The sequence below is a fragment of the Pan paniscus genome, chromosome 8 (assembly GCF_029289425.2).
Source record: "Pan paniscus chromosome 8, NHGRI_mPanPan1-v2.0_pri, whole genome shotgun sequence".
In the NCBI taxonomy this organism is placed as follows: Eukaryota; Metazoa; Chordata; class Mammalia; order Primates; family Hominidae; genus Pan; species Pan paniscus.
In genome coordinates this window covers 20,624,621-20,649,397 of record NC_073257.2, presented here as the reverse complement: position 1 = coordinate 20,649,397, position 24,777 = coordinate 20,624,621, and positions in this window count along the sequence as shown.

Sequence of the window (24,777 nt, the reverse complement as noted above, 5' to 3'; positions counted from 1 at the left end):
TGACAAGATAGTCCTACAGTCTCCAGAGAAAACATGGCATTGGGGTTCCTGATAATACAGGCACGTGCAGGTATGCCTTACTTCCTGAAAATTCTATGCTACTGAATTCATATTGAATTTTTGTAATGATAGCATTTCTTTTTTTATACTCTTTTTATTACACTTTAAGTTTTAGGGTACATGTGCACAACGTGCAGGTTTATTACATGTGTATACATGTGCCATGTTGGTGTGCTGCATAGCATTTCTATGCACTGGGAAGTTGACTATATAAAGTATCCTAAGGTGAATTCTTATTATTAGCAAAGCATCTTTTTGCAAAGCAAATCATTCCTCCTGATGTTTATAAATAAGTTTTAAAGTGAAGTGTGTATCTGTACTGAAAGCTAATCTCCATATTATTCTAAGCACAGCTCAGATTCCATAAAGGACCTCACTTTGGGAGCAGCGTGGGAAGAAAACATTTGAATAAGAGCAGGTCCAGGAGAGAAATCAGATAGATCCACCTCTTTCCTAACTTCTCCCATCTTCTAGGTGTCTCTTTATCAGAGCAAAGTCCCAACCATAATGCCCAAAATTAAGATTTTGGAGGGATTTCATGGGAGGAAAATAACAATTTTTTTAATTTTTTTATTTTAGCATCTGAGTCACCACACTAGAAGAAGAAAATAATTATTAACATGGTAGACAAGAAAGCCTATCATTTGGTGAAAAATAAATGGCATCATTTATTTTATTGGGAAAATATTCCCAAATTCTCAGCAGCATTATTCCAAAGCAAGGACGGGAGAAGCAAGATTCTACATATATGCAGAAAAGATTAAAAGGAAGTCAAAAAACTGTTTAAGAGATTAAGCCCATGGGCCTGGTGTGGTGGTTTCACACCTGTAATCCCAGCACTTTGGGAGGCCAAGGCAGGAGGATCACTTAAGGCCAGGAGTTCAAGACCAGCTTGAGCAACATAGGAAGACCCAGTCTCTAAAAAAAAATTTATTTTAATTAGCTGGGCATGGTGGCAGACACCTATAGTCTCAACTACTCAGGAGGCTAAGGTGGGAGGATCACTTGAGCCTGGGAGGTTGAGGCTCTAGTGAGCCATGATTGCACCACTGAAATCCAGCCTGAGTGAGAGAGAGAGAGACTGCCTCAAAAACAAAGAAAAAGTTAAATAAATACATACATACATAAAAAAAAAACAAATAAATAAATAAATAAATAAAAATCCAGGCCGGGCATGGTGGCTCATGCCTCTAATCCCAGCACTTTGGGAGGCCGAAGTAGGCAGATCACCTGAGGTCAGGAGTTCAAGACCAGCCTGGCCAACATAACAAAACCCGTCTCTACTAAAAATACAAAAATGAGCCAGGTGTGCTGGCATGCGCTTGTAATCCCAGCTACTTGGGAGGCCGAGGCAGGAGAATCACTAGAACCCGGCAGGCAGAGGTTGCAGTGAGCTGAGATTGCACCACTGCCCTCCAGCCTGGGCAACAGAGCAAGATCCTGTCTAGAAAAAAAAAAATCCAGGAGTTTGAGAGATTAAGCCCATCATAGGAGTCCAATAAATACTTTAGATCAATTATCAGATTTGTTTGCTGGAATGGTTGGTTGGTTGGTTGGTTGGTTGGTTGGTTGGTTGGTTTTAAGTGGGAGCTGTAAGGAAAAATTACAGGACCAGGAATTGCACTGGGTGTGAAGTGAGATAGGGTGTGCTCAGAGGAGAAAGGAAGCCATTTTCTTCGTTTTCCCCAAAGAGAGGGATCTGGTGAGCACACAGGAGGCTAATGTCATGCTAGAGTTTTCTTTCTCTGATTACTAAAGCAATATATGCTCATTGTAGAACATCTGAAAGGAAACTGTGAAGAAGTAGAAGTCACCATGGAGGTAACCACTGTTAACCTGGGGACAGACTTCCAGAGCTCTTTAAAGGCAGAAAATGTTCTTTCTTTCTGGAATGGTGTCAATGAGGCTCTGTTCAGAGGCAGGACCTTCTGCTTGAGCGTCAGGGAACCCCAGGGTGCTAAGCTTCGGTTCCTGCCACAGGAGCCTTTGCATTCCGTGCAGCAAGATGACTAAAGCAGAGGGACCTGGAAAATAACAACTCCACATTCTCAGGGCCCTTGCCCCCCGCAGAGCAATGGGGCCTAAGCCTGGGGAGTTGTCGCCTGGCTTGATCCCCACCTTGCCCTCCTGCAACGTGAGACATCTGTCCAGGTGAGGGTGGAGTACGCCAGGTACTGACAAATGGGAAAGTATCACCCTGAGGCACTCACAGCTCCTACATGGAGCTCTCGGTTCAGGGAAAAAAATAAACCAAGGGAGGAATTTTCCACTGTCCCATTAATCAAGAGAGCAGCAGGCTCGGTGCAGAAAACTCATTGTAGGCACTCCAGGTCTTGGGACCCACCCAGCCCCACCACGAGTCAAACTTCCCTGGTGGGGTCGCCGTCTGTTGTACATGGTCGCTAATGCATCTTCATGTGTGTAAACAGCTTTTGAATATTTTTTACCTAATACGGGCCTGCAAGACGGGCCAGGTGGCCTTAGCTCTTTGCACAGCTGTAGTAGGAGAAGCTACTTGAAGAGAGTTAGAAGAAAGCTCGCCACCACACATCTTCCCTATCTTGGTTCACAGTGGCTGTGAACACCCCTGAGATTCAAATCCTCAGCTGGAGGCTTTCCCAGTCCCTCTAAGAGTGGATAAGAGGTCGCTCCACCACTAACTAGCTGTGCAGTTAGTGAACCTCTTTAAGCCTCTGTATCCCCATCTGTAAATAAGTTGTTATTTATCTGTAAATAAGTTGTTATCCCCATCCCTCATTAAGTTGTTACGAAGATTCAATGAGATAAACACACACACGGAACCTGGCACATCCACGCTTAGCAAATGTGAGTTGTGAATATCCAGCAACTCATTTGTTCAACAGCTACTTATTGAGAGCCAACATACTTCTGGGGACACATGGTTTCTGCCTTCAAGGATGACATCATCTAGTGGGGGAGAGAAATGTTAAAAACCAACAATGACTACATGCTGTGATCACTTCTGTGAGGTGTGTAGAATAATCACCCTTTTGTGGCCTATCACATATATCTCCCCAGTGATGCTACAAGGCACATATTAGCATGCCCATCTTACAGACGATGAGTCTGAGGCCCAGAGGTCACCTTGTGGACTTCAACCCAGGTTTGACCACAATGCTCTTGGTCCACATTCACCGGCTCCTTTTTATTTATTTATTTTTTTAGACAGAGTCTCACTTTCTTGCCCAGGCTGGAGTGCAGTGGTGGCTCGGCTCACTGCAGCCTCCACTTCCTGGGTTCAAGTGATTCTCCTGCCTTAGCCTCCCAAATAGCTGGGACTACAGGCATGCACCACCACACTCAGCTAATTTTTATATTTTTAGTAGAGAAGGGGTTTCATTACATTGGCCAGGCTGTCCTTTTTTGGGGCAGCAGAGGTGGGGCGGGAACAGAGTCTTGCTCTGTTGCCCAAACTGGAGTGCAGTGGCACCATCTTGGCTCACTGCAACCTTCACCTTCCAGGTTCAAGCAATCCTCCTGCCTCAGCTCCCCCTAGTAGGTGGGATTACAGGCATGTGCCACCTCACCTGGCCAATTTTTGTATTTTTAGTAGAGACAGGGTTTCTCCATGTTGGCCTGGCTGGTCTCGAACTCCTGACCTCAAGTGATCCACGTGCTTTGGCCTCCCAAAGTGCTGGGGTTACAGGCGTGAGCCACCGCACCCAGGCTTTTTTTTTTTTTTTAAATATTATAGGATCCACCAAAGCTTCAGGTGGACCTGCTCAGGATAACTCACATGATCCCTTGACGCTGTACACAGCTTTAAATCTGAACCCAAATACACTCACCCATTATGCGAGCCACACTGCCGGGTTGATGCAAAAATCCCTGCAGATTGTCATCAGTCGTGGTTCACGCTGTGGTCACCGCAGCTGTTCTTTGTCATTGCAGAATTGCAACCCTGCATGTCACTCTGGGACATATGGCCCTGGGCCTATAAACTGCCACCAGGCCACCGATGGCTGCTCCTCACCGCCTGACAGTGATGATTAAACATGGTCTATTTAGAGGAGCCGTAAAGAAGCCAGATATCCCTCGCAGAGGAGCAGAGGGGCGCACAAACAATGGGACAGATTTTCCTGTCTCTCGGGAGAGTCACTCTCTCATCTTTCACCGAGAGAAAAAAGTCATGCAATGAGAATCTGGCAGGAGAACCCAAGGAGGGTTTCGGGGCAGGAGAGGCAGCCAGGACATGGATGCCTGCCCAACGCTTCCGCTGCCCACGCTCCTACTTCCAGCGAAGAAATGGAAAGCACTTTTATTTCTTCTGAACTCCCGGCCTGTCCCACTAGTTTCGTTCATTTGCTGCTCTTGAAGGTAGGAATCCCCCAGCCCCAAGAGAGCCCACCCAGCATGCCAGGCCTGTCCACAGTCTCCATCCAGTTTCTGTGCCCTGGTACCCAAATTTCAGAGTACACCTGCAGAAAGCCCCTAACTTCACCCAAGTCCACCCAAGGGCTCCACCATCCTTCAGTCATCTCCCGCGGATTCCCTGCTGTGTTCCCTGGGGATTTCCCTGGACTCTCCAACCTGCCCAGCCCTGCTGTTCTCCCCGTAGATGGCCTGGCCTCTTCCCGCCATGACCGTCCTCAACTTCCCTGTTCATCATTAACATCAAACACCCAGAGATGCCACAGCTATGTGCAGACACTGCCTTGTCTACCCCACTCCTTACCCCAACTTCTGAATTTTTTTCCTTCTATTTTTCTCTCTCTTGGGAGAGGGCCTTTGTTCCTGATCCTTTTCTCTCCCATCTCCTGGAGGATTTTTCGCCATTAGGCTCCATCAGTCTTGCACTTTTATTTTATTTATTTATTTTTTAATAGAGACAAGGGCCTCACTCTGCTGCCCAGGCTGTTCTCAAACTCCTGGCCTCAAGCGATCCTCCCACCTTGGCCTGCCCAAGTGTTGGGATTACAGGCGTAAGCCACCATGCCTGGTCCTTTTTGGCACCTTTTATCCTTGTCTTCACTCCAGTCACTCCTTCTCTTCTGCTTGATAACTTGATTGCATCACTTCTAATCTAAAAAACTTGAGAGCAACACTTTCACCCCCTCAATTTATTAATTTATTACTTTATTTAGACAGAGTCTCGCTCTGTCACCCAGGCTGGAGTGCAGTGGTATAATCACAACTCGCTGCAACCTCCCTCTCCCAGGTTCAAGCAATTCTCATGCCTCAGACTCCCGAGTAGCTGGGACTACAGGCATGGGCCACCATACCTGGCTAATTTTTGTATTTTTAGTAGAGACAGGGTTTTGCCATGTTGGCCAGGCTGGTCTCGAACTCCTGACCTCAAGTGATCCACCCACCTCAGCCTCCCAAAGTGCTGAGATTACAGGCATGAGCCACCGTGCCTGGCCTCATCCATGAGTTTAATACCCCAGTCTCTTCTCTGACAAAGATTTCCAGGACAAATCTCCAGGACTTCTTTCTCTCTTCCAACATGTGCTTTTGTCCCTAACCGTCTGATGCCTACCACTACCATCGCACTGAAATTCTTTTCCCAAGTCAAAATATCCACCTCCTTCTAAAAGCTAGTGATCTCTTTAACCCTGATTTCTGCAACATTTCACTTTCCTTCTTGAGCTGCCTCCTGGCTTGGCTTCCAGGAAACAGGTGTTCCCGGAGGCTGCTCTCACCTCTCAGACAGCCTTCTCATCTCCCTGTCCAGCTCCAGCGCTCTCTGCCTTCCACCTCTTATGCAGGGTGATTGTCAAATCAATGGGATTCCCCATTGATAAATCCATGCTCTCCACTGTCAAGGTCTCTCTTTGTGACCTCACAGCCTTCCCATGACTGCAAGGGGGATTCTGGGCAGACCGCCCCCATGCATATCTCTTCCTAACTCCACTCTCTGCCTGTTGAACCACGTGATCAAGATACCCCATCAGCAACTCAAGATGTCTGAAGCTCGGTTTATCATCTCTTCTCAAACACTGCCTCCTCGGGACTTGATATACCCTTCAAAGAGGCTCCAGGGGTGTTTGAGAAAGCAGCGTAAAGGAGTCGCTTCCCCGTCACCCGGCATAGACTCATTCTACCTCAGTCCACCTCATCTAGTCAATTTCCAGGTTCCCCTGATTCTCCTTTGCAAGTTCTCTCACATCCATCCCCATCTCTCCAAGTTGCCCTCTTAGATGCCCCCTTTTACCTGGGTTCCTGCAATGGCCTAGGGCTAGTTTCTCCTTTTCCCATCTTTCTGCCCGCTAATCCATCCCATATCCATTGTCAAATGTGGAGCTGTGATTAGATCACTCCTCTGCTAAAATGTCTTTAATGTCTCCATATTGAATACAAAAAAAAGTCCCAATTCTTTGTTTTGTTTTGTTTCTGAGTTTTTTTTTCTTGAGATGGAGTCTCGCTCTGTCGCCCAGGCTGGAGTGCAATAGCACAATCTCGGCTCACTACAACCGCCGCCTCCCAGGTTCAAGCGATTCTCCTGCCTCAGCCTGTTGAGTAGCCGGGATTACAGGTGCATGCCACCACGCCCAGCTAAATTATTATGATGATGATTATTTTGAGACAGAGTCTCCCAGGCTCAAGCAATTCTCCTGCCTTAACCTCCCAGTAGTTAATTTTTGTATTTTTAGTAGAGACGGGGTTTCACCATGTTGCCCAGGCTGGTTGTGAGCTCCAGACCTCAGGTGATCCACCTGCCTCCACCTCCCAAAGTGCTGGGATTATAGGTGTGAGCCACCGCACCCTACTTTTTCTTTCTTTTTTTTTTTTTTTGTATTTTTAGTAGAGACGGGGGTTTCTCCATGTTGGCCAGGCTGGACTCAAACTCCTGACCTCAAGTGATCTGCCTGCCTCGGCCTCCTAAAGTGCTGGGACTACAAGTGTGAGCCACCGTGCATGGCCTGATTTTCAAAGGTATTAAATATATTGATAGTCAGGCCTTTTTTTTTTTTTTTTAATAGAGAGAGAGAGGGTCTCGCTGTATTGCCCAGGCTGGTCTCAAACTCCTGGGCTCAAGCAATCCACCCACCTTGGCCTCCCAAAGTGCTGGCATTACAGGCATGAGCCACTGCACCCAGCAGGGCCTATTCTAATAATAATAGTCACTATCTATGGAACATTTACTCTATACCATGCACTAGGTTAAATGTTGTACCTATGTTATCTCATTTAATCCTCATTGCAGCTCCCATTTTACTGGTAAGAAAATATATTTTCTACAGTCTAAAAGTATGTGACTCAGTGATCCTCCACCCCTGCCCCACTCCCAACCAGACCTCCACGGCCCTTTGCTCCACTTTAGCTCTGGAAGCTTGGGGAGTTAAATGGCAATTAGCCTTGGTGCCTAATTTTAAGAATATCTGAGTTTATGCAGCCATTAATTCTCTTTATGAAGAGCTACTCATATAGAATCTGCCACTGCTGTTAATCAGCACTAGCCACGAGTCAGTGAGATGACAGGCAGGAGAAGCAATCAGACCTGTTTGTCTTAATGTGTCTGAATCATTTCTACTTCAATATTGAAGTTTTATGCATCTTTCATACCACAGGGTCACCCCCAAAGGTACAGCACAATGTCTGGGCACAGTGGACACTATATTTTTATTGAATTTTTTTTCCTTTTTTAGGGTGTAATTGAATTTTTGTACATGTACTGCTGTCATACATGCACTGCTGTACATACACACAAGTCTGCCTTACTCACATGGAAACACATCTCTAGATAGTGCAGAAGAGAAAGTATTTCCCTCCTCTGCCTGCCTAGGACTCTAAAACCTTCATATTTTAAGAGAGTCAAGAGATCTGAGTGACGGCTGACTGTAGCCCTGGCCTGAATGCTTTGGGAGACTGGTCTAGGTAAGAGGTCAGGGCTTGATTGGCCCTGAAACAAGGAGCTAAGGGCTCTTCCCAGTCTCTCTGAGCTCCATGGAAAGCATGAGGCCAGCACCAAACAGAACAGAAACCTGTCTACACAACAGACAGCACACTCCCCTACACCTGCCTCACCAAGGGAGAACAGGGCCCTGAACTTTTGGGGACCTTGTCAAAGCTGGCCTCCAATCCAAACATCAGCGAATCAGAGTGGATCTCACTGCCTTTTTCCTACTTAAAGAAAGGGAAATCCTAAAAAATATTCTCGGCCGGGGGTGGTGGCTCACGCCTGTAGTCACAGCACTTTGGGAGGCCAAGGTGGGCAGATCACGAGGTCAGGAGCTTGAGGCCAGCCTGGCAAACATGGTGAAACCCCATCTCTACTAAAAATACAAAAATTAGCCAGGTGTGGTGGTGGGCACCTGTAATCCCAGCTACTCGGGAGACTGAGGCAGGAGAATCGCTTGAACCTGGGAGGCAGAGGTTGCAGTGAGCTGCGATTGCGCCATTGCACTCCAGCCTGGGTGACAGAGCAAGACTCTGTCTCAAACACATATTCTCTTCCCCACCCAATATTGAGCTTCAGATATCTGCTCTGATGGAAGAAGGAAAAAAATACAAGCACTAAACTAATTTAAATTTGGATTTGGAATGTCAAGGTGAACACACAAACGTGTAAGCACTTGCACATCCATTGAGAAAGACACAGGTACACATTCTCCAGACGTAAATACTCACTTTTGTAGCCATCCGACATGTGACTAACCTGATCCTATTATTGGGGGCCAACGCCTTGATCACGTTAAGCTATAAACTTTCTCTTTTCTTTTTCTTTTTTTTTAAAGGCAGGATCTCGCTCTGTCACCCAGACTGGAGTACACTGGTGTAGTCATAACTCACTATAGCCTTGATTTCCTGGATTCAAGTGATCCTCTCACCTCCACCTCCCAAGTAGCTGGGACTACAGACACCACCATGCCTGACTATTTTTTTAATTTTTCTGTAGAGACACAGTCTCACTATATGTTTCCCAGGCTGTTCTCCAACTCGTGGCCTCAAGCAACCCTCCCATCTCACCTTCCCAAAGTACTAGGATTATAGGTATGAACCACCACTCCTGGCCCAACATTTTCCTTTTCTGAGGATCCCCTGAGTTCATATGGGGCTGATGTCCACATCACTGATATTCCACTCTGGATGCCAAGAGTACATTTAGACATTGAGTCGAATAGCACGTTGCATTGTGACATTTTTCAAATACTGTCCAACTATTTGACCTCACCCTAGCCTGGAATAACAACTCTTGTGGGGGGTGGTCACAAAATAGGCCACCACGGACAACATATTCTTATCAATACTCCCTCCGCCAAAGATCCCACAAGCTATAATTACCATCGTATTCCACCTTCTTGAAAGGAGAAAACTGCAGCGCGAAGGAAGTCAGCCCCTGGTCTGGTATTGTGTAACAAGTGAAACTTAGGACAAAGACGGTGAATCTCTCACGTTCTGCATATTTTCTTCACTTTCTTTCATAAACCCAGTGATTCCAAGAGGAAGAAAAGAGAACTTGAAGGATCAAATCCCAGCCCTTGGCGGGCATCCATTTCTCTTCATAAGGATGATTTTCCTTCTTGCCTTTCTATAGCATTGACAGGTGCTATTAAAAAAAAAAATGACTTGTACCTAGCATTGCCCTACTCATCCTTCCAACTCTAGGGATTTTTTTATATTTTTAAAAAGGAATTTCAGACACTTAGAAATTTGACTTTATTGATCTCATAAGTGGGAGCTGAACAATGAGAACACATGATCACAGGGAGGGGGACGACACACACTGGGGTCTGTCAGGGGGTTGAGGGAGGGAGAGCATTAGGAAAAATAGCTAATGCATGCAGGGCTTAATACCTAGGTGATGGTTTGATAGGTGCAGCAAACCACCATGGCACACGTTTACCTATGTAACAAACCTGCACATCCTGCACATGTATCCTGGAACTTTAAATTAAATTAAATTAAATTAAATTAAATTAAATTAGAAATTTGACTTTATTGGCCAATTCCTGGTGGGTAGCAGCATTCATATTCCTGTTTATTGCCTTTGTATGACTGATTCTTTCATTGTCCAGTAAATGGCTTAATGAAGTCCAATAGCCACCTCTCAGAAGGCAAGTTGTTTTTATCTTCATTTAGTTTTGCTTTGCTATAAATGCTTCAGTTTGTTCTGCCATCCCTTGAAGGATGTCACGTATACTAATGACAGAGTGGGGCCACCTATTTTATGCCACACGGGAATGTTTGGTTTCACAGGGTGTGCTAGGTGCAAGAGTAATTCAGGACAGTGACTCCTAATACCTAGCCTAACCTTGGATGTCACAGAGAGTTCATAAGTCTCCTTCACAACCCCTAAGAAATATAATGGAGGGCCGGGCACAGTGGCTCATGCCTGTAATCCCAGCATTTTGGAAGGCTGAGGTGGGAAGATCACTTGAGCCAGGAGTTCAAGATCAGCCTGAACATCACAGCAAGACCCTATCTCTAAAAAAAAAAAAAAAATTAAAAACAAGCTTAGCATGGTGCCATGTGTCTGTAGTCCCAGCTTCTCAGGAGGCTGAGGCAGGGAGATCTCTTGAGACCAGAAGTTCGAGGCTGCAGTGAGCTAGGATCAGTCCACTACACTCTCGCCTGGGTGCCAGAGCAAGTTCTCTCCTGTAAAAAAATTTTATTTATTTATTTATTTTGAAATGGAGTCTCTCACTCTGTCAGCCAGGCTGGAGTGCACTGGCACAACCGCGGCTCACTGCACCCTCTGCCTCCCAGGTTCAAGTGATTCTCCTGCCTCAGCCTCCCGAGTAGTTGCAATTACAGGTGCCCACGAACACACTACAGAATAGAAATAATTTTTCTATTTTTAGCAGAGATGAGGCTTCACCACATTCACCAGGCTGGTCTCAAACTCCTGACCTCAAATGATCCGCCTGCCTCGGCTTCCCAAAGTGCTGGGATTACCAGCATGAGCCACTGCGCATGGCCAAAAATTTAAATTTAAATTTAAATTTTCAAAAAAACTTCTGTCTGCATATTAATTCTGTTCAACCTCCAAAAGGGGGAGTGAGCAAGGCTAAGCCCACCGCTTCCACTCCCCAAGACAGAGAAAGTAGGATGGGGTTCGCAGTGAAAAACAGACAAACAAAACATGGCTGCTTCTTTTTCTAGATCCATGTACAGTTCTAACAGGGCCAATCATGCTCGCTAACATTAATTAACCAGTCAGCCACTCTCAGATCTGGAACGAAAGGCAAGAGGCATGCAGAGTGTACCTCTATTAATATTATTATGGTTATAATTATATCTTATGGCAGTTTCCCTACCCTCCACTGCTCAACACTGGTTAATTTCTCCGTCATAAAAAGAGGGTTCTTGTATGGGACGAAGTGTTTTGTGATTAGTTTGGTTTGAGTTTTACCAGCCTAGACCTAATTCAGGGTAGCAAGCCTCCACGTGGGGCCTGAAATCCGTTATGTGCTTAAGTGTGTGGGCAGGCAGGCAGTCTGAAAGGAAATGGCCACTCCCTGCAGTCTGTCCAATAGGAAACCACATCCTCCTTCAGCCTTAGAAGGGGATTTTCTTTTTTTAATTTATTTTAATTTTTTTTCTTAAGAGACAGAGTGTTGCTCTGTCTCCAAGGCTGGAGTACAGTGGCACCATCACGGCTCACTGCAGCCTCAGACTCCTGGGCTCAAGTGATTCTCCTGCCTCAGCCTCCCAAGTAGCTGGGACTCCAGGCATGCACCACCATTGTCATGTAATTTTTTAATTTTTTGGTAGAGATGGTGTCTCTCTATGTTGCCCAGGCTGGTCTTGAACTCTTGGGCTCAAGTGATCCTCTGGCCTCAGCCTGTAATCTCAAAGTGCTGGGATTACAGGCATGAGCCACTGCACCCGGCTATGGGAGGGGGATTTTTTTTTTTTTTTTTTTTTTTTAGACGGAGTCTCACTCTGTTGCCAGGCTGGAATGCAGTGACATGATCTCCACTCACTGCAACCTCCACCTCCCAGGTTTAAGTGATTCTCCTGCCTCAGCCTCCCAAGGAGCTGGGACTACAGGTGCATGCCACCACGCCCAGTTAATTTGTGTATTTTTAGTAGAGACAGGGTTTCACCATGTTGGCCAGGATGGTCTCCATCTCTTGACCTCATGCTCCGCCAGCCTCGGCCTCCCAAAGTGCTGGAATTACAGGCATGAGCCACTGCGCCCAGCTGGGAGGGGATTTTTTTAAACCAGAGCTTCCAAATTGGAGATGATGCTAGGCTCCTCAAGCCTATTAATGACCAACAAGAGATCAAATCTAAACTTAACCTACTTCTGCCAAGAACATTCCCCAACTTATTGCCTCTTCACAATCCATCTCTTGGTAAAACTCATGGTTCTTAAAGTCATCATCCCACACGTAAGTGCCTACAGGAAAATAACCAATTTTGTAAAGGGGGAAGATCAAGCGGGTGCAGTGGCTCACACCTGTAATCCCAGCACTTTTGGAAGCCAAGGCAGGAAGATCACTTAAGCCCAGGACTTAGAGACCAGCCTGGGCAACATAGCGAGACCTTGTCTCTACAAAAAGTCAGCCGGGCATAGCGGTGCATGCCTGCAGTCCCAGGTACTCAGGAGGACGCCCAGGCCTGAGCACCTGTGGCTGTGAGTTTTCACCCCAGTGCTGATTTGCTTGCAATGTTGGGCAAATAACCTCTTGGGATGAAGGGTTTAATGGTCATGCTGCCTTACAAGGGAGAAACTGCAAGGCAACCACTCAGCAGAAAGGACCAATGGAAAACACTCTACGGAAATCCAGAAGCCTGGGGACACAGGGCCTCAGGCTCCTTTTTCAGTTTCTATTTGAGGTTGAGGAGGGATGGCCTCCCTCAGTAGAAAGTAAAGGTAGTGGTTGGGTGCAATGGCTGTAATCCTAGCACTTTGGGAGGCTGAGGCGGGCAGATCACTTGAGGCCAGGAGTTCGAGACCAGTCTGGCCAACATAGCAAAACGCCGTCTCTACTAAAAATACAAAAAAAATAGCTGGGCGTGGTAGCAGGCACCTGTAATCCCAACTACTCAGGAGGCTGAGGCAGGAGAATCACTTGAACTCAGGAGTTGGAGGTTGCAGTGAGCTGAGATTGCACCACTGCACTCCAGCCTGGGTGACACAGAGAGACTCCATCTCAAAAAAAAAAAAAGAAAGAAAGAAAGTAAAGGTAGCAACACAGCTCTTCAGTCAAAGCTGCAGTCCAGTGATCAGTTAATTACTCAACTTAGCTTCTCTAAGCCTCTTTGTCCTCATATGTAAAACAGGGATGATAAATAATAATACTTACATCATAGGATTGTTGGGAAGATTAAGTGAGAGCACTTATGACAGCACATGGTAAACGCTCAGAATTCAGGGTGGCCACTAAGTCTAGAAACATCAGGGGATGCAGAAATGCTGTACTGATATTAATTTCCTTATGTGATAAAATCACTTCTGTGTTTCCAGACTTGCTGGTCACCCTGCACATCAACTGACAATTATTATTCGACAAATTACACTCTGCTAGGTGTTGAAAGACATCTCTGCCCAATACTATTGTATCTCCCCTGGTGCCCAGAATTCCCACAGGATTCACTTGCTTGCTATAAGTTTGAAGGCATTAAAGGCTTCTTTTACATGCAAAGCTCAACAAAGAAGGATAACATTAAGCCATTAAGAGTCATCAATACCTTAGCTCAAAAGAATGTATCAGCTCAGACTTAGCGTGGAGCAGGACTCTGAACAGCTCAGGTTCATTCTGAGGGGGAAGGATCAGTTGACGAGGGCCCAGGGTACGGGCTCCTATTTGCATCAGGGTTCCGCAGCTGAATGAGGAAACTGTACCAGGGGCCCAATACCATTGTGACAAATACCAAAATTTGTCACTATGTGGGGGCCAGAAACTGGAAGATGGAAGTAAATCTAACTTCATCTTCTTGAGTTATCGCCTCTTCACAATCCATCTCTTGGCGAAACTCATGGTTCTTTTTTTTCTTTTTCTTTTTCTTTTCTTTTTTTTTTTTTTTTTTTTTTTTTTTTTTTTGTTGAGACAGAGTCTCACTCTGTTTCCAGGCTGGATTGCAGTGGCACAATCTCGGCTACTGCAACCTCCACCTCCTGGGTTCAAGCGATTCTTCTGCCTCAGCCTCCCGAGTAGCTGGGACTACAGGCACGCACCACCACGCCCGGCTAATTTTTCTATTTTTAATAGAGACGTGGTTTCACCATGTTTACCAGGATGGTCTCTGTCTCTTGACCTTATGATCCGCCTACCTCGGTCTTCCAAAGTGCTGGGATTACAGGCGTGAACCACCACGCCCAGCCCAAAACTCATGGTTCTTAAAGTCTCCATTCCACAACATAAGTGCCTACTCTACCCTGTCCACCTGCAGGAAAATAACGAATTTGGTAAAAAAGGGAAGATCAGCCAGGCACAGAGGCTCATGCCTGTAATCCCAGCACTTTGGGAGGCCGAGGAGAAAAGATCACTTAAGCCCAGGAGTTTGAGACCAGCCTGGGCAACACAGCAAGACCTTGTCTCTATAAAAAGAACTTAAAAATTAGCCAGGCGTAGTGTGAGCATCTGTGGTTCCAGCTACTCAGGAGGCTGAGGGGAGACGATTGCTTGAGCCTGGAAGGTCAAGGCTGCAGTGAGCTGTGATCACACCACTGCACTCCAGACTGTCTCCAAAGAAAAAAAAAAAAAAGCAAGAAAGAAGAGGAAGATCAAGTTCATCCCCCTCTTAGCACAGCAGTCCACTTTGACAGTGACATCAGAAGCCTTGATGAGATTTCTGCATTGTGGCAAAGTTGCATTATCACTGGGAACCCATCTCAGATACGGAGAAGGATAATCCTCCCCCTCCTTTGCACAGACTGTTAAGTATTCTGTTTTGTTTAATTACCTAAGACTTCTTTAAAGGGTCCTCTAGATGTTCAGCCAGGCCACGCCTATGCAAGAGCAATAGACAGGGTGGGATCCAACGTGAAGCTGGAGCCATGGTAATTACAGGGCAAAAAGGTTGGTCTGACGGGGTACGTGGGGTTTCTGTATTAGACATTTCATATTTCATGTGGACAAGTTTGATCCTTTAAGCTCTGAAAACACCCAGAGGGCAAACTGTCAGCACCATGCACAAGAATTTTGCCCTGAACAAAATGACCTTTGAGTTCTTAACTGGTTTCATATTTTTCAGGTCTCTGCATACATATTCCTCTTTGGTCACTCCCTAACATCTTAAACGCATTTATTTGCTGGTAGGGTTTGGCCTCCCTGGCCAACAGCCACTGATTAACATCTAGTCTGCAAACCATGTAGAAATGTAATCCTTAACAAAATGAGGGAAGTTCCCAGCAAGCCAACACATTGTATTGATTTGCAAACTTCAGCCCAACTTGAGCATCCCTTCTTACTAAATTACAGCTGTCTGTCTTCAGCGAAAATTCATGTTTGCCATTCAGACTCTAGGATCAAGCTGGAACTCTTACTGGTCACACCTTCAACAGGCATTAAGTTCCATCGTGCAAAGCACAATTCAAAGACTTTTAATGGGCATCCATTGACAAAAATGGGACTTTTTCTTTTCTTTTTTTTTTTTTTTTTTTTTTTTGAGACGGAGTCTCGCTCTGTCACCTGGGCTGGAGTGCAGGGGCAAGATCTCGGCTCACTGCAGCCTCTGCCTCCTGGGTTCCAGTGACTTGCCTGCCTCAGCCTCCTGGGTAGCTGGGATTACAGGCATGCACCAGGACACCCGGCTAATTTTTGTATTTTTAGTAGAGACAGGGTTTCACTATGTTGGCCGGGCAGGTCTCGAACTCCTGACCTCAGGTGATCCGCTCACCTCAGCCTCCCAAAGTGCTGAGATTACAGGCGTGAGCCACCACGCCCAGCTCCCCCCAAAAAATGAGACTTTTTAAAATGACAAATCAAGGTGACAACTTTTATTTGGGATATTTCTATCTAGATGTCAAACATCTATTTCTCAGTCCTAAGCCAATACAGCATTTCCCTCAAATTTAAGACTTACACTGTGGGCTTTTCTTTTCTATTTTTTATTGTTAGCGCTGAGAGCAGATATACCAACAGTCTCACAATCTAGGACAGGCCCTTGGGGACAAGGCTTTCTGTGTCCTTGGGTAACTCCGACACATCCCAGAGCTTCAGTTTCCGGGGGCGTGACAGAGAGGCCAGCAGTCTACCTTAGAGGACCGTGCTGATGGAAAAAGTGGATTGATAGACGCCTCTTTTTCTCCTCCTCTCCTTTCACCTTTGGCCAGCCAGCTGGCTCCGAGGGCAGACATTCTGCCAGCACACTTCTGTCTGGGGTAATGGAAAGCAGAGACACCTAATCCCCAAACTTCATCTTAGACACAACTGTAGTTTAAAACCTCTGCCTTCATCGGAGCTGCTGGTGATCCGTCCGTGCGGCGGGCAGCGATGCCGCTGCTTCTCCTTCCCCTCTTTCGTGGATGTGCGACGTAATGGAGGAGTGAGCTGACTCTGGACTCTATAAGGAAACCGTGCAACAGGGCCTGCGTCATGAACAGCCTGGACAGCCAGCCTCGGATGGAACTGACGGTGTGCGGTGCTGGCCAGAGCGGCAGCGAAGTGAATTAAGCTCCAAGTTCCATCCCTTCATGCCACCCACAATCACATTTCGAGAGCCCAAGTGGCAGCTCCAAGCCCCCTGATCCAATTAAGAGGCACGGCCCTCCTGTCTTCTGTTAGAAGAAAGGGAGCGAGTGTCCCCACTTCCTCAACCAGTCAGCCAGAGCCACATTCATGACGTAATTGTTCTCAGGCACATCTTGTCACCCCAAGGAGATTGTAAACCTCTTAAGGGAAGGGTTGACTTCACACGTAGTTGGATTAGTTGCTCACTTACTTGGTATAATTTATTGGGAGCTGAGGGAAAGCTGTTTCCTGCTACTCACCCACCATAGTCTCTGAAGTTTCATTCTTTTTTTTTTTTTTTTTTTTTTTTTTTTTTTTTTTTTTTTTTTGAGATGGAGTCTTGCTCTGTCGCCCAGGCTGGAGTTCAGTGGCGCAATCTCAGCTCACTGGAAGCTCCGCCTCCCGGGTTCACGCCATTCTCCTGCGTCAGCCTCCCAAGTAGCTGGGACTTCAGGTGCCTGCCACTGTGCCTGGCTAATTTTTTGTATTTTTAATAGAGACGGGGTTTCACCGTGTTAGCCAGGAAGGTCTTGATCTCCTGACCTCGTGATCCGCCCGCCTCGGCCTCCCAAAGTGCTGGGATTACAGGCGTGAGCCACCACGCCCAGCCTGAAGTTTCATTCTTAAAAGAGCCTTTCATTGGGTAGAAATGCTGTCATGAAAACGACTTCATTTATAATTTTACAATTAAAAGGGGCAGAATAGCAGAAGTCCCTGTCATTTTCCTACACTCCACCATTACAGAAAGTCCCCATGTAGCAAGAAGCAATACAGAAAGAGGGCTTTCCTCCCTGCCCTGCTGAGAGATCTTGCATGAAGCCCTCTCCCTAATGCACCTCAGGACATTCATCACACAATGACAAAGATCACACTCTCACCTCACCTTGGGGTCCAAGGGACCAGAGTCATCCTGTCTCTGAGATTAGAAGACATGTATAAAACTGCCCTGGGCTTAGGTAAAGGAATTTCTTCAGTTTCTTATGTCTTTAACCAATACTTTGGTATCAGGTACACCCACAGTCAGTGAGGCCAAGTTCAGTTGATAAATGCCCTCAGCAAATACAGCCAAGATTGAGGGCCCCATCTCCAGTTGGGGTTCACTAGTGAACTCTGCAGAGGAGAAAAACTCCTCAACTTCACCTGTCTCATCTGACCGCAAGAGCCCTTCCCCTGCTGTAACCTCTAAGCTGTATCTTTCTCCAGAGCGAAGGACCGCCAGCTCCTCTTTTTTGACAAAAAATGAGCAGGAGATGTGATGACAGAAGCAAGAGGTTGGCGTGACGGCAGGAAAGGGCCATGTACCGAGGAATGCAAGCCGACTCCAGGCGAGAGAAGGCGAGGAAGCAGATTCTTCCGCCTGGAGCCTCCTACGGCAACCAGCCCTGCCAACACCACGACTTTAGCCCAGTGACAGTGATTGCGGGCTTCTGACCTCAAGAGCTGCAAGAGAATATGTGGGTGCTGTCGGAGGCAACCAAGTTCAAATAACCATTTGTGAATGACAAGTGTTATTTACATGTTAACATGTTAAATGTTATTTACAAATAATATTTGTTATTTGGAAATAACAAATAACCATTTGTTACAGCAGCTACAGGCAACTAAAACAGATGCTGACTGCATCGAGACCTGGGACTGGACATTCCAGGAGAGTGTGCCTAGAAGCTGAAGATCTCAGCATTCTGTGGGTCTGTCTCCAGGCCTCTGAGGGTGTTCAGACACATCCTGTCTGCCTCGCAGCTTCCCAGGACCTGCTATCTAACAAGAATCAGGGGAGACTGGAAGCCACTGTTTCTGATGGGTGATTTCAGTTTCGCCTCCGAGAAAGGGACCTATTTGTGTTCAAAGCAGCATAACACTGGCATTCATGTATTCAACCAATCCTATTGAGTGGGTCTTGCCTGCTGGCCACTGTGCTCCTAGCAGGATTCTGGGAGGAGCAAAAGGGACCTGGCACCCTTCCTTATGTTGAGCTCATGTTTGGGGGCAAATTACTTATCCTTTCTATCCCATGATTTTCCTACGAATAAAATAAGGGGAGTAATCTTCCCACATTCCAGAGCTTTTCTGAGTCAAGTGAGAAAATCTCTCCAAAGAGTTCAGCACTGAGCGGGTGCTCAATGGAAACACCTGCTGTCATTTGCTGGGGGTTTGATGTGTTACAAGCTTGGTTTGTTAGCCTCTGTGCACTGTGTGATGCCAGCCTCCCAGCCCATTTTCTCAGGTTGATTCCTCTCATCGTCCAGGCTGAGTGAGTCCCAATGGTTGCACTGAACAAATCCATTCCCTTGTCTTTCTGGGATGGCCCCATGGGTCTACGCAGTTGTCAGAAGTCCGGAGGTCTGGTTTTCAGAAGAGTGAGTCCAATCCAGGAAATTGAGAATTTGCCACCGGAGGCCCATCTTGCGTCAAGGCACTTCAAGTCACTCTGGCACAAGGGAGCCCGAAGACGTTCAAAGTGAAGAACAGGGTGCTTTCACACACCTGGGTCTCGAATTTATCAAAGACGGGCCAGCTCATGTGCCTGGCCTGGGAATGGTCTACCTGGAGTGGAGGAAAGTCACAGAGCTCCTGGCTCGGGATCATCGGGTTGGCGATGGCGGGAAAGCCAGGCAGCGTCTGCTCAGAGTTGGCTGCGACTGTGGGTGGAGGCTGTCTTGGAAGCTGCGGATGGTTGTGGGGCGGTGTGGGCCACTTGTTGCCACTACTCAAGCAGTCCCTGTGCTATCCTTGGCATGGTCGTAGCCTAGTAGACCCAATAAAGAGGAACAGAGACTCCCCAACAGTAAGAAGAGAGAGGGTGGCCACAGTTTACGAGGTGGCTTTTACTTAACGACCCCTTCCAGTTCATGAGATGAACTTTTAATGACCCTCAAAAAAACAAATGCTATACGCAAGCTTCCCCCAACCCCACCCCTAGAGGCCATCAGTTTCAAAACAGCATTCAGGATAAACCCTTCCTAAGACTGCACTGCACGTGGCCAATTCAACAGCAAGGAGGAAAACTCTGCGGCTTCTTCTTATTTTATTTATTTATTTATTTATTTATGTAGAGACAGACTCTCGCTCTGTCGCCCAGGCTGGAGTGCAGTGGCACGATTTCAGCTAACTCCAACCTCCGCCTCCTAAGTTCAAGCGATTCTTGTGCCTCAGCCTCCTGAGTAGCTAGGATTGTAGGCGTGCACCACCACACCCAGCTAATTTTCATATTTTTACTAGTGACAGGGTTTCACTATGTTAGCCAGGCTGGTCTTGAACTCCTGACCTGAGGTGATCCTCCCGCCTTGGCCTCCCAAAGTGCTGGGATTACAGATGAGAGCCACCAGGCCCGACCCTTCTGCTTCTTTTAAAAAACAGTTTGGTACTTTACAAGTTTGGTCAATGAATTATTAACTAATTTTATAATTTTGTTAAAAAAGGAAAGAAAACAAAACTTTAATTTTTCAGAAATGTCTTATGCCCACAGGCAGCCCACACCCAATCCCCTCAAAACAAAAAAAGCAAAACCAGATTGGCTGGTTTCCCTGCAGAGCACGTGGTAGTCTGGGCATTGTGCAGCCCGCATCTCTGCAGCAGGGTCCTCTTCAGACCTGTTCTCTGAATGAGGACCTGGTCCTGGGAACCTCAATTCCCCACACAACATCCCTGAGTTACACAATCCCTGGCCCAAGCACAAAGCCTCCTCCAGGTGTTTACACATCTTTCAGGCTCTTGCTGGGGACCCAGCCCTGCCACCAAAGGCAGGGATGAGATGAGTGCTTTATACGGCATGGCTTTTGTTTAGCTTGAGACCTGTGGGGGTAGGGAAGGGGGAGGGGAGAGGGCCCACTCTCTAAATCCCTGCTCCAATGTGCAGCCTGCCGAACTGCACACAGACATGACAGGGGATTGTAAAAATGCACCACAGACAATGTAGCTAATGGACCAGGGTCCCCTGCACCGGAGCTCAAGGGCGTGTCAGGAAGTGACTCGGGGACACCAGGATCCGAACAGAGCATCCTAAAAGGAACCACTTTTCTGAGCACTGATCCACTTCCTCCGTTGATCCCCTTCTCCAAAGAGAAAGAGAGACAGGCAGGACAAGGGAAAAAAAAAAAAAAAAAAAAGGACTGGACTCTGGCTATAGCCCTAGAATAGCCTGTAAGCAATTCAGGCAGAATTTCTTTACACAATGGATGAGAGAAATATGAACCAGGCTGCCAAAATCAGCAGGAAAAGCAAGTCCTGTGTATTCAGCTCGAGAGGGGCCTGGACACATTTCAGAAAGAGCAGAGACTTCTAAGACTGAGGCGCTGACTCCTATCCCGGGTTGACAGTCATAAAATACAAGTTAATTTGCAGTTCACAAGATGGCACTAAGGGCAGATAGAAGTGAAATTCCCCCAACCCATCTGGAATCTTTTTTTTTTTTTTTTAATTTTTATTTTTAGACTGAGTCTCACTCTGTCGCCCAGGCTGAAGTGCAGTGGCGGGATCTTGCTCACTGCAACCTCCACCTCCTGGTTTCAAGTGATTCTCCTGCCTCAGCCTCCTGAGTAGCTGGAATTACAGGCATGCACCACCATACCTGGCTAATTTTTGTATTTTTAGTAGAGACAGCATTTCACCATGTTGGCAAGGCTTGTCTAGAACCCCTGACCTCAGGTGATCCGCCTGTCTCAGCCTCCCAAAATGTTAGAATTACAGGCGTGAGCCACTGCGCCCGGCCTCCATCTGGAATTTTTAATGGGCTACTCTCCCATCAGGCTTTTCAAATACCCTGGTCAAAATTATGGGCCAGGCGTGGTGGTTCATGCCTGTAATCCCAAGCACTTTGGGAGATCAAGATGAGTGGATCACTTGAGGCCAGGAGTTTGAGACCAGCCTGGCCAATATGGTGAAACTCCATCTCTACTAAAGATACAAAAATTAGATGGGCATGGTGGTGGGCGCCTGTAATCCCAGCTACTCTGGAGGCTGAGGCATAAGAATTGCTTGAACCCAGGAGGCGGAGGTTGCAGTGAGCCGAGATTGTGCCACTGCACTCCAGCCTGGGCAACACAATGAGACTCCATCTCAGAAAAAATAAATAAATAAAAATATGGCTGGGGGTGAGAAGAATCTTTTCCTCAGAAAAGTTGTTCTTAAAAAAAAAAACAAATCTCCAATAGGTCTTAGAGAGTATCTCATCTAATTACATAGATAAGAAGTGTGCTCCCAGAGAAATCAAACAGAGAGCCTCACATCATCCTGTTAAATGGCAGCACAGCCAAGAACGAAGCCCTAGTTTCCAGACTCCTAGGACAATAGTCACAGCATGTTCAAATGATCAATGAATGCCTCAGAATTCCAAGGTTTTCCCCTTCCTGGGCTCTTTGCAAAGCGTATGGACAAGTCAAACTTGATGATGTCAAATCTGCTTGAGCTAGAGGGTACAAAGAAAAATGAAGATGTTTTCCAGAAGTTTGCTTCATTTTGAAGGGCAAAAGGTGTTGGTGTGTTGCTCTGCTGATTTAGATAATGGCTAGAATTTTTGTTCTATGGATAAGATTATATGCCATTGTTCAGATGTTTTCTTTTGGTCTTTTAATCTTTCCTTAGCTTGGAAGTTGCAGAGGGCTCACCAATGTCCTCTGTCTAGGCAGATCACAAAAATGGCTCTGGGGTGGATTTGGGGTTGAGGATGTGGACAGGGGAATGGAACAAGAGAAAATGGAGTAATAATATCTCTACATCTCCAAAATGTAAATAGGACAATTTACCATGAGGAGGAAAATATCCAAGGCAGGCAATGGATTGCATTGGAGTTTGTGGGCTTGAATTTGGGGAACAGGTGTTTCACTAAACTCGAGTCACGTATGCAGTATCTGGAAAGAATCTGCACCCTTCACACACTTTTAAACTTATGAAATACCAAAATGAAGTCTTGTGATGAGGAGTACACTTTAAAAACAACTTTAAGACCTTAGAAAGCTTTAGAAAGCAAGGGTCAGATGCGGTGGCTCATGCCTGTAAACCCAGCACTTTGTGAGGCCGAGATGGGTGGATCACCAGAGGTCAGGAGTTCAAGACCAGCCTGGTCAACATGGAGAAACCCCATCTCTACTAAAAATACAAAAATTAACTGAGCGTGGTGGCGCGTGCCTGTTATCCCAGCTACTCAGGAGGCTGAGGCAGGAGAATCACTTGAACCTGGGAGGCGGAGGTTGCAGTGAGCCGAGATTGCACCATTGCACTCCAGCCTGGGCAACAGAGCAAGACTCCGTCTCAAAAAAAAAAAAGAAAAGAAAAGAAAAGAAAGGTTTAGAAAGCAGACGCTGATCTCAGAAAGCAAGCTCTGGGTAACCCTAGTTCCATCACAACCTGTCTGCTTAGGGACGAACCCAGAGGCCCAATGAGAAGCTCACCACGGTTCAAGCAGTTCGTTTTAAAGGGGAACAACAATATAAATGTCACAACGTAAGAATGACATCACTGGAATCTTGATTTCTCTATTTCCTGATCTGTATTTTAAAAAATTAAAAAAAAAAAAAAGGTCAACTTAGACACTTGGGTATTTGTTGAATAAATGAAAAAAGTGCTGAAATCCAAAAGCACTACAGAGGAGTTTATAAATAGCAGAACTGTTCAATTCATATGTAATTTTTTCTATTATGTTGGCTTTTTAAATGTTTTAAAGAAATAACCCAAATCCTCAGATATTTTCCAAAAAAAACCCATATTCTCCTATAGATGTGCTAATACAACAACTTCAAAAGAGAGGTGAAACAGATTAGAAATTAGGAATACAATCGACTCAAAAAATTTTTAGCCATATTTTAGGTCTGCAATCTTGTTCTACTTTTCTAGATTAAACCCGCTTTAGTATTGCTCCTCTACTGTGTCTTATATTTTTGAAAAAAGAAAAAAGAACCAAACCATTCTGGCCATTAAAATATATGATAATATTCCAAAGAAGAAACTGAATCGGCCGGGCGCGGTGGCTCACGCCCCTAATCCCAGCACTTTGGGAGGCTGAGGTGGGTGGATCATTTGAGGTCAGGAAGTCGACACCAGCCTGGCCAACATGGTGAAACCCTATGTTTACTAAAAATACAAAAATTAGCTGGGCGTGGTGGTGGGCGCCTGTAGTCCCAGCTACTTGGGAGGCTGAGGCAGGAGAATCGCTTGAACCCAGGAGGCAGAGGTTGCAGGGAGCCGAGATTGCGCCACTGCACTCCAGCCTGGGCGACAGAACCAGACTCTGTCTCAAAAAAGAAAAAAAGAAAAAGGATCTGAATCACTGTTATTATATATATATTTATATTTTACAGCTGTTGCATCATCTGCTAGAAACATCTTAGAAGGTTCAATCAACGCCCGCAACAATGAAATGACATTTCTTTGAAGAAGGAATGGGATGAAATGTACCTAAAACAAAACGTAGCTGAGATACTGAGTTTGGGATTTTTCCACGTGTCCCCCGCCCCTTGTCCAGCCCTAAGAATGTCAAGAATTTGAACTCCCTGTTCTTAAGGTGAAAGGGCATTAACTCAAATCTGTTCATGAAGCAAAGCGGTGGCAAACTTTAAGACATTGGAACTATATGACAAAACCTCCCAAGTTTACCACAGCCAGCAGTGATTCTTTCCTTCAGTGTTTCAAAAGTAATTGGAAACAACAGTCGAGTTGTAGGTCATTAATTAGGAGCCAGAGAGAGCTCCATTTGCATCTCAGTAATGCTCTACACCTTTATTTCAACATTTAGCTTTAGGTTTAAAATATTTGCTAAGATAGTGCAGAGGCGATTAACAGAGATTTCATTTAAATGTGTGCTGTAGTTACACACTCCATCCACAGGAAAAGAAAACTATACAGCAGAAGTTACAAAATGGTTATTTTGTGTTTCGAAAACATTCCAATAATCCCTTCACTGTGGTGGTATTCATTCAACAGTAGAAAAGCAAAACAGAAATGAACTCGAGCAGCCGGCTCGTTTCCATCTCAAAGAGAACCTCGAGGAACGCATCAGCTGCAGTTTGCGCCTGGGAATCTCAGCGTGGAAATCTTCCCAGTCCTCCTTCGAGGGCAGGAGGAGAGCAGGAAGACACACTGCCACTCACTAGGGGACCCCAGATGTCACCCCGGCCCCAGGATAAATTCCTCCAGG